Source organism: Asparagus officinalis, chromosome 3 (genome assembly GCF_001876935.1).
Source record: "Asparagus officinalis chromosome 3, Aspof.V1, whole genome shotgun sequence".
In the NCBI taxonomy this organism is placed as follows: domain Eukaryota; kingdom Viridiplantae; phylum Streptophyta; class Magnoliopsida; order Asparagales; family Asparagaceae; genus Asparagus; species Asparagus officinalis.
In genome coordinates, this window is record NC_033796.1 from 93,617,042 (window position 1) to 93,627,886 (window position 10,845).

Consider the following 10,845-nt stretch of genomic DNA (forward strand, 5'->3'; position numbering starts at 1 on the left):
AAGATGCCGGGAACTTCATCATCCTTGAAGGAGTACACTTTAGGAAACCTCGGCTCCACAGATTTCTGCCTCTGAGGCCGTTGTTGCCATTGTCCTCGAGATTGTTGGGGTGCTTGTTGCTGCGGCTGTTGCTGAGCTTGCAATTGAAAGGTTTGATTAGCATCAACTGCATTAGCTTGTGCCTTACCTTTCCCCCGTGGGACGAAGTTTTGCTTTGGAACACTTGTCGCGGATTAACCGTCGGTTGGTTCCTCTCGGCCTTCTTCCTTCTAAGGAATCGCTCAGCCTGCTCCCCTCGGGCCTTCAGATCCTTCCAAGTGTCAGACGGTGCTGTTCCCATTGCTTCCAACACGTCCAACGCAAGGTTGTTGTGGCAAGTTTGGAGGATGAATTCCTCTGTGATCGGGTCCCGGCAATTCATCGCCTTGTTCCGGAATCTTTTGACGAAGGTATCGACTAACTCTCCGTCCTTCTGCTTCTCATCGAGCAACGATCCGATAGATATCTCGGTGTCGTCGTCGAAGAAGTTGGCCAGGAACTTGGTCTCCATGTCATCCCAGCTGTTTACGCTGCCTGGCTTGAGGCGGCGATACCAATCGAAGGCGGCTCCGCGAAGAGTGCCGACGAATGACCGCACCATCAGAGGCTCATTACCAGAGATCACCCCCAAATGCGATTTGAAGTAAATCAAATGCTGGGTAGGTGAACCCATCCCATTAAACGGCGTGAAGTTAATTAGATTAAACTTCGCCGGATATGGGATCGATTCCCATTCTCTTGGGTATGGGCAAGGAATGCCTGTTTTCTTCGTCTCTTGAGCGGAAATTAGTGTGTTGATTTTGCTCTCGAGGTTCTTGATCTTCAGGTTTTCGCCGGTTTCTTCGCCAGCATTCTCATTACCACCCCCTGCGTTGACGGGAGGATCATTGGTGTTACGAGCATTTGTATCCTCATCTTCCACATTAATCGGGTTACGATGATTCTGCTCGCCTTGTTGGTTCGCCAATGCTTGGATCTGTTGGTCATGCATTTCTCTCATCTGCTGCATGGCCATCTCCATCTCAAATTTGAAACTTTCTTTCTGCTTAGCCAAAGCGTCTTCAAGCATCTTGGCCATCTGCTCCGCACTTATCATCAGGGCCTCGCGGGGTTGTCCCTCGCTGGATACTGTATTATCTGATGCCACCGCGGAGCCGGCATCAGATTCTTCATCTTCTGAAGGGCGTCTTGTCCGAATCCTACCATAAGTTGCTCGCTCTATGGTTCCGGACTGCAGACGGGTTCTAGGTCGGGAAGCTTTCAGAATCGACTCGAAATCTTCTCGTGCCGATGTCCCTTTGCTCGTCATGTTGGTGGTGACCCTCGGAAATTCTCCGTCTTCAATCACCCTTCTTCTTCGTTGGAAGCGCCTAGGCCTTGGTTTTGGCGTTTCCGCATTAAGTCTTTCAAAAACTGAAACTCTTTCGGGGACCGCCTTAATGCAATTGCATTCCGACAATACCGCCCGAATGAGTTTGGAACAGGGACATTGAATTTCCCGTTCTCGGGGACTCCTCTTCCTGGTTCTATTCGTACCCCCAGCACGATAGTACAACTCGTCATTTTGACAGTCAGAGTAACCTATCGTGTGCGGGCACGCCTTCTCAGGTACAACACAATCATTATCAGATGATAATGTTTCCATCTGAGGTTGACTTGCCTTCTTTGGGCTTTCAAAGGTTACCCGCCTCAAAACATGCCTTTTTGGGCGTGAATTTTCGGCGTGATCTTGGACTTCAATGCGCAAATTGGTGCGCGCAGCTGCCTTGAGGTCTTTGTCATGCTGGAGGTGATGGCGACCCCCAGTATGTTGAGTCGTTCTGGGCTTCTTCATCGGGCCCAAACGCTCGTGAATTGGAGCTTTGCCTCTCACGTCAGGAATTGGACCGAGGCGCTCCAAAATTGGTTTCTTCTTGCGGGATGACTCTGCATGATCTCCCGGAGAAGTTATTGGGATTGACGGCGACTTTGGTTGACTCGCCGGAGTTTGACCTTCCTTAGAAGGCTGCACTGGTTGCTTTTTGGCCTGAGTCGCCACTTCAGACTTAGGCTTCCAGACTTGTCGTGTTGGTGGTGGCTTCTTCTCCACCTCCTTTTGCAGCTTTCTACGGGCTTCCTGAGCTTGAGCCCGTGCCTGCGCTGACATCGCGCGGCGCTTGCGAATGCGCTCCTCGAGTGTCGAACGGTTCCGTTTGACGCGGACCCATTCTTTCTTTGGCGGCTTGGAAGAGTCGCCATTCATTGGTGGTTGAGGCTGTTTGCCTCTTCTGTTCTTCAACTCCGCGTTGTAGCGGAATCCGTCCATAGACTCCATCGCCTTAGCGAGTTGCCGCGCAAGGCGTTGACGACGCCTCTGGCGGGCTCTCTTTGAGAGAGTCACAACGCCCTGAACAGTAGAGGCGTTGGCGGGAGTTGGGTTGACCTGATTGGAGGTCGGTGGAACTTCATTTGACGCAACTTCGGCGTCAGTTGGGTTGAGAGCTTCGTGGGCTTCCCGAGCAGCTTCAAACCAACGAGCTTTTCTCCCGGAGGAGAACTTCTTGGACTTGCGGGGGGAGATAGAGCCGGACGAGGACACGTACTCCTCGAACTTGGCTTGGTCGAACTCGTACTCGACCTCCTCCACGACCGGGATTGCAATCCGCGGCTGCGACGCATCGATCTCGTTGGCGAGATCGTCGGCTCCCACTGTGGTCGCCAGATTGTTCGCGGGGAAAACTGTTGTCTTTTTCAATGAAATAATTGTCATCTTGGATTATAAAGATCCGGTCTTTTATAGATCCGGTTACAACTAATTCAAAGAAAAAAAAAGTAAAAAATTACAACTTTCCTCTTATGAACAAATCGCGAGCTCTTGTTTTGCGATCGCTCGCTTTGGTGGGTTCTTTGCCAACGCCGGGGTTAATCCGTGGACCACCGCGCGATCTAGATCCGGTCGGATCTACACGATTATACGGGTATTATTCCACGAAGGGAATAATAGCCGGGAGGGGTTAATCCACCAAGGGAATAATCGCTCGGATCTCGAGATCTAAGACCAAGCTTAGATCTGGAGTGTAGTCTCGTGTAGATCTCAGATCTGTTCTTTCTTCCTCTCGAGATCCTGCCTTTTCTGACGTGGATGGTCGCCGAGGATCAGATCTGAATGGTGCAAGTCTTCTGGTCTTCAAGCTCCGAGTTCACTCTTCAATCCGGCAGAGTTTCGGCTCTTGCTGGGTGGCTCGGCCACCGAGCCACCCAAAAGGTGGCTCGGCCGGCCACCTAGGTAGCTCGGCCACCGAGCCACCTTGGTGGCTCGGTGAGCCGCCTCGGTGACTTGGTTTCCGAGCCTCTTTTCGGGTGTGTTGTTCTGTCATTTTGTGTTGTCCGTTTTCCGGTTTTGTCTAATTTGTTGATCTGATTTTGGCAGTAATCTGATTCCTGATTTGGCAGTAAATCCGCTTCTGAGTTCGAGTCCGAAACTGATCTTAATTCGATCGTGATTCGTCCAAGTTTGTTCTCGGTTGGATGACTCGTTGATTCCTTAACTCGTTAGCTTGATTCTGTACGCGGGTGGATTCATTTCGTTGTTCGCGTGCGATTTGTCGATCTCGTCGCCTCGTTGGTTCGTCGGTTTGTGCCGAGCTGAGCTAAGGGACCTATAAGCAATTTTATATGCCTACAGTTAAAAACAATATTTCCTCTTTAGATTCAACTCTAACTACATGCATTAACAACCATAAGAAGCTTGTGGATATGTGTGCCAAGTCTAATGCAAAATCATCCACTCATTATGCACACACATATAGCAAAGTTTACAAGTGCTCCATTTATGGTCGTAAAGGCCATTTATCTAAATTTTGCTATGATGCACACAAATATAAGAATGCTAAAGCTCATTGTGCATCTCATCAAGTTTCTTCATCACATACACATGTACATGCACACACTCATAAAATTCATCATAAGCATGCTCATGTGTTTAAATGTGATCTTTGTGGACGTTTTGGCCATTTGGCAAAAATTTTGCTATGATTTGAAAAAGACTTCACTTTTGCCAAATGATTTTAAAAGATCACAAAAGTTTAAGTGTGATCATTGTGGTAGATTTGGTCATTTGACCAAGTTTTGTTTTGATTTGAAGAGAGTTTCCCATTTGCAAAATAATTTTAAAGAACAATCTATTTTTGCAAATGAGTCTCGTGCACAACCGTTTGGTCAACATAAGCAAATGTTTCATTTCCATTGTACTTATTGCAATCGGAAGGGTCATTTGAGTAATTTTTATTTTGACCGTGTTAGTGCACCACATGTGCCCAAACGGGTTTATAACCCTAGGGCTTCGAGCTTAAAAGATAACGGTTATGTCCCTAAATCTATTGGTACCAGGAATTCTTGGGTACCAAAACAAGTTTGATTTTTAAAACCAAGTATTTTAGTATTTTTCTTTTTCTTTTTTCTTTTCTTGGTTTTGAAAATTATACTTTAAACTTTAAACATGAAAACAATTCTTCTTATTGGTCATACTCTTTTGTTTTCATGATTATTGGTTTTGTTTTGATGAGATGTTTGTGTTTATATAACCCCCCGGATTTATTGGGTCTTTATTCCTAAATCTTGTTTACCGGGTATTAAAAGTCCTTATATGGGTTAGAACAAACTTAAGAGCTTGATATATTGTTGTCTCTCTTGCATTTTGTCAAAAATCTTGTTTTAATTTGTTTCTTTGAATTCATTATACTTTACTTATATGATGATATTTATGTGTTTGTGCTTATGGATCATCTATGTGTGCCTTATAATGCATTCTATATGTGGTTTGATCAAGTTCTACTAAGAAAGTTCTATTTATGATCAAACATTGTTCTTGGACTTAAATTTTGATTTATGATTTTATTTGGTTGATTTATTTTTATTTGAAAATATTTTGCATGATTCTCATGTTTCTTTTCTTTTGATTTCATAAATCTACTCTTATACATGGTTTTTATGTTTTTTTGATAAGATACACTATGTTCATCTTGATATATTTATATATGTTCTCATTATCTCATGTATGTGAGTAATATTTAGCATTTTTCATCTATGCTTGCTCACATGTTTTGTCTTGGTCTCTATTTTATATACCCCATATGGTATTTTGATAGGGGGAGCAATCCCTATACTTGTTTTATACTCACTCATGCTTATATGTAGGAGGAGCTTTCGCTCTCTTCATCCTTTTGTCCCCTTTTTGATGTTGTCAAATGGGGAGAAATATTATGAGTATATTCTTTCTTATTTATATGCATGATAATTATAACTTATATATTCATTTCCTTTCATGCATATATCCTTTTTGTAAATTGTTTGTCATCATCAAAAAGCGGGAGATTGTTGGCCTCTTTGTTTTGATGATGTTTAACAAACAATTTACTACTAATGTTGTTTGTCTAGGGTTTGTGTTTATCTATTTATTGTAGACAAACAATAAGTTGGAGGATGGATGAAATTGCGTATTCATGACCATATCCAATAGAGGTGGGCGGAATTGTAGAGTAAAGCCTACACAATTCAAAGTTAAAGATTCAAGTTCAAGCTTCATCTGCAAGTGTACCAAGATAGAGCTTTGTTGAAGATCACAAGCTTGGGTATATTTAGTTTTAGGTTTTATATTATGTGTGTTAGTACTTTAAGCTCAATCATATACACACATACACATTTTGGTTTTATATATATATAGTTATATATATACATATATGTTTTGGTTTGATAGTTTTCAAGTTTAAATATGAAACAATTGAATATAATTGGAAAATACATTTTTGTTTCATACTTATATGCATATATATGATTTTATCAATATCAATTTTATTTAGTTCAATGAAATCATGTTTTAGTGCATTATATGTGTATTTTGATAAAATACTATATTCATTGTTTATAGACTTCATAACAATAGTTTACATCTTTCTTCAAGTCTATAAAATCATTTTGTATTGTTTTAAAACATGGTTAAGCTAAAACGTCAATACTCATATGTTCACATTTTTATGTTTTAGACTATTTTGCAAAATGATGATATTTTTCATTTGGGAGGTCTATTTTGAAAACCAATTTTTGTAGCATGTGTATTATCATGTCTACAATCATTTCCCAAAGTTTTATATTTTATAGAATTTGTTTGATATTTTTAAACAAGGTTTTAAAATCAGAAAAATAGTTTTTTAAACCTGTAAATGTCATATATCTGTTTGAGGTCGACCGCCACGGTCGACCGCCTAGAGTCTAGAGACTCAGTATGTTCTTTTGTGGCTCACGGTTGACCGTGACGGTCGACCGTATGCAGTCCAGAGAATTTCGCGGTCGACCGCCACGGTCTACCGTATGTTTTTCCAGAGCCCTGTTTTGCTTTTGTATTGCTCACGGTCGACAGTGAGTTTTCCACGGTTGACCGCCGATTGCCAACGACTATATTAGGTACAAAATCATAAATCTGATTCTCTGGTATTTTTATTGTTTTGTTTGGGGATTTGGCTGTTGGTTTCTCTTCCTATATAAACCCCTCAAACCCCAACTACTAGTGTGATCCAAGAAAATGTTTTAACAAAGTTTTAACAAGGGTTTAAGTTTTGTTTAGTATTTGTTTAAAAAGCTTTTAAGCATTTGAGAGTTTGAGTTTGTAAAATCAATTCTACAAGAGTTTGAGGAGATCATCTATTGGAGTTTGAGCATCCAACTATTCTCCCTCTATCTCTTGATCTATTGAGAAATTTCCCTAAACTCTTTTCTAGCTTTATATCTATTTGTTTGATTATCATCTTATTAAAGCTAGTTTTATAATTTCTAGCTTTATATCTATTTGTTTGATTATCATCTTATTAAAGCTAGTTTTATATTGAGTTTAGATTTAATTAATTGATTATCATCTTATTAAAGCTAGTTTTATATTGAGTTTAGATTTAATTAATCTCATTGTTACATACACCACTTGAGCTTATTGTATTTGCATTCATAATATATTTGGGGTTGTGAGAGATAGTAACATTGAGTTATGCTTAATTGAGTTCTCATCCATTATAGAGAATAACTATTGTTGTATTCATGCTTAATTTGTGAGATCACTTTGTAATACACTTGTACACAGAGAGAAGTGTGTGGTGTGAGTCTTGGGATCGTCCCAAGAGGAGTGGGGTAGGTAACATACCTAGAGAGAGGTTGTAATTCCTAACACTTGAGGGAGACACGTCTGTGACCAACACTTGAGAAGGTGTAGAGTGGGATTGCAAGAATGGTGATTGTAAAGTTTTCGGTTAGCTAGAAAACCGAGTGTGAGGTGTAAACGTTGTTCGGGTAAGCGTAGAAAACCCGGTTGTGATAGTGGATTTCTCCCCGGAAGTGGGGAACGGAGATGTAGGACGGAAGGTCCAAACTCCGTGATCATATTGTGTGTTTGCATTGTTTATATTGCCCTATCACAATTATATCTTTAGTTTAGATTGTTTCCCCTTGTGTTGTTTATATATCCTTACATATGTTTTATCATATATCTCATTGCTAGGATATATCCCTTTGTTCATATTGCTTATTCTTGCTTGTAACATATTGTATATCTATCTTGCAAGAATAATTTATTAATTAGTTTTAATTGACATAAAATCGGATTAGATTTGCATAAGATCGTAATCACCCCCCTCTAGGGTCTAACAAGGGAGAGGTTTAGCCTCGTGCACCGGTTAGCAGAAATGAGCAGTTTAGTCTCATGCACCGGTTGGAGGAAATGGAGCAGTTTAGTCTTATGCACCGGTTAGAGGAAAGGGAGCAGTTTAGCCTCGTGCACTAGTGGGAGGATGCCGGGTTATCCTTAGGAGTTTTCTCCAGGAACTTTCCATCAGAGGTCAGGAATAGTTTAGCCTCATATACCAGTTGGAGGTTGGTAGGTTATCCTTAAGAATATTATGGGTAATATCCTCCAGGAACTTCCTGTCAAAGGTAGGAAATAGTTTATACTCATATACACATTGGAGTCGATCGGGTTATCCTTAAAAATATTTTGTGTAATATCCTCTATGAACTTCCCATCAAATGTAGGGATAGTTTATACTTGTATACCTATTAGAGTCAGCCGGGTTATCTTTAAGAATATTATGGGTAATATCCTCCATGAACTTTCTGACAAAGGTAGAAAACAGTTTATACTTGTATACCCATTGGAGTCTGCCGGGTTATCCTTAAAAATATTATGGGTAATATCCTCCAGAAGCTTCCCGATAAAGGTAGGAAATATTTTATACTCGTATACCCAATTGGAATCGGTTGGGTTATCCTTAAGAATACTATGGGTAATATCATCTAGGAACTTCCCGACAAAGGTATGAAATAGTTTATACTCGTATACCCGTTGGAGTCTGCTAGGTTATCCTTAAAAGTATTATGGGTAATATCCTCCAGGAACTTCCCGATAAAGGTAGAAAATACTTTATACTCGTATACCCATTAGAGTCTGTCGGGTTATCCTTAAGAGTACTATGGGTAATATCCTCCAGGAACTTTCGAAAAAGGTAGGAAATAGTTTATACTTGCATACCTATTGGATTCAGCTGGGTTGTCCTTAAGAATATTATGGGTAATATCCTCCAGGAACTTCCCGAAAAAGGTAGGAAATAGTTTATACTCGTATACCCGTTGGAGTCTTGAGGAGAAGCTTCTCTTCTCTTTGGGCAAAGATGAACCCTGATTTGTCTTCTCTTGGGGCAAAGATGAACCCTGATTTATCTTCTCTTGGGGCAAAGACGAATCCGAAATAGCGGTACATCGCATGGTAGGACACTATTTGGATAAAGTCACATCACTTGGTAGGCCATTATCAACCAACAACGCCTTTTGCGGGAAGGACGGTGCTGGGAGAATCAAATCGTTCATAGATGTATGAGTGTGATGATTGACTGTTATAAGAGCCATCGCATGGTCGGCTATTACCCATCGATTGTTCTAAGAAAATATCAGAATGCTTAGAATGGATCAGATCGTTCAGGGACGTATGAGTGTGACGACTGATAGGACAATGACATTTACAGGAATGACAGTGTCGGCTATCAGAGGTAATCATTAACGTGATAGAAATTATCACGATTGGAGCGACTTTAAGGACCTATCATCCTATTGAAGAGGATTGGTAAGTTGATTAGATTGTTGTGATTTGAAAGACTTTTAGGACCTACCATCCTATTGAAGATAATTGGTAAGTTGATTTTGTCAGAGGTGTAGTGTTAACATGATAGTGGGAGTGGTCCCATCTTCCTATTAGAGAGGATCGACGAGGGAAATTTGGAGGAGACTATCAGAGATTATAGTTAAGTTGATAATTTTACAAGATCCATCATCAAGTTGAATGACACTGATAGAGAAATGACTATCAGAGGTCGCATTTAACTTGATAGTTTTGGGGACCTGCCATCTTATTAGAAATGTTGGCGAGGGAACTTGGTTTTGATCCTAACTGTAGGAAGGTTTGACCAGGTGGGATATATGAGATGACTTTAACTGTTCAATATTTTAGTCGTCCATTTTGAAAGTGAACCTCTTGTTCTTAGAAGGAATCGAGAGGGGATTTTGGCTCTGGTCCTAACCGTAGGAAGGTTTGATTGAGTGGGAGGTGGAAGGAGCATTTAACCTCATACTCCAGTGGGAGGATTTTAATTATTTTGAAAATGATCAAACAACCATAGCAGGAGGTTGGCAAGCCGTTCATTGACTCAGGAATGAGTATAACGATGTTGATTGGAATTGTGACACATCACATGGTAGAACAAAATTTGACTATCAGAGGTGATGATAGTTCATGTGGGCTCGTTGTCCTAATGAAGAGGATCAACGGGGAAATTTGGAGGAGATTTGGGGTAGTATATGGTTTCATAGAGAAACCGAGACCACCCCCACTCCGGCGAGAATCTGGGTTGAAGGGTAAAGATGCCTTAGTTGACCTCGCGGGGGTTGAAGGATGAAATCCTCAGCTGACACATTGCCTACTCGAGTAGACCATCTCTACTATATGGGTATGAAGTTGCCGTCGGATGCAGGTCTTCTAGCGATTGACGCATTTAAGCATCACCGATCATCTTTGGCCAGTAGTAACCAAGTCTTCGTAGTCGGCCCTATAGTTTGGGTCCGAGTCGGTGAACTCGACAGATGCTATCGTAGGCTTCTGGTGCTTTGAAGTATTACCCCTCTATTGTGAATAGGGTTTGGATGAGGAGGTGATTTCCACTACCAATATGTCTTGGTCATCACCCCCTTGAAATTCATATGGCTCTTCAGTATTCATATGCTTGAGTATGCTCTCGACTTGTTCTCCTTGGCAGATTAAGTCTTTCCATGAACGAGCTATGACAACGCCCATGTTGGATAGAATGTTGATGGAGAGATTGTTCCGGCACATCTCAATGAGAGTGGCCTCAAAAATCTGATCATGTGTATGCAGCGATCGGTTCCTAAACCTCTTGACAAAGTTGCTTACAAACTCTGTCTACCTCTTCTTTATAGCTAGCAGGGTGGTCACAGATACTTCTTTGTCATCGTCGAAGAATCTAGCCATGAAGAGCCTTTCCATGTCCTTCCGGTAGGTGATGGATTCAGGCTCCAATCTATGAAACCATTCAAAAGCAATCCCTATGAGGGTGCCAATGAATAGTCAATTCATAATGGGATCATTCCCCACTATGTGTCTAGTTTGCGCCTGTAAGTAATAAATTTGCTGGGTAGGAGAACCCTTGCTGTTGAACTGTAGGAGGTCCAGTGGCTAAAACTTCACCGGGTAGGAGACTGTATCCCATTCGATCAGATACGGTC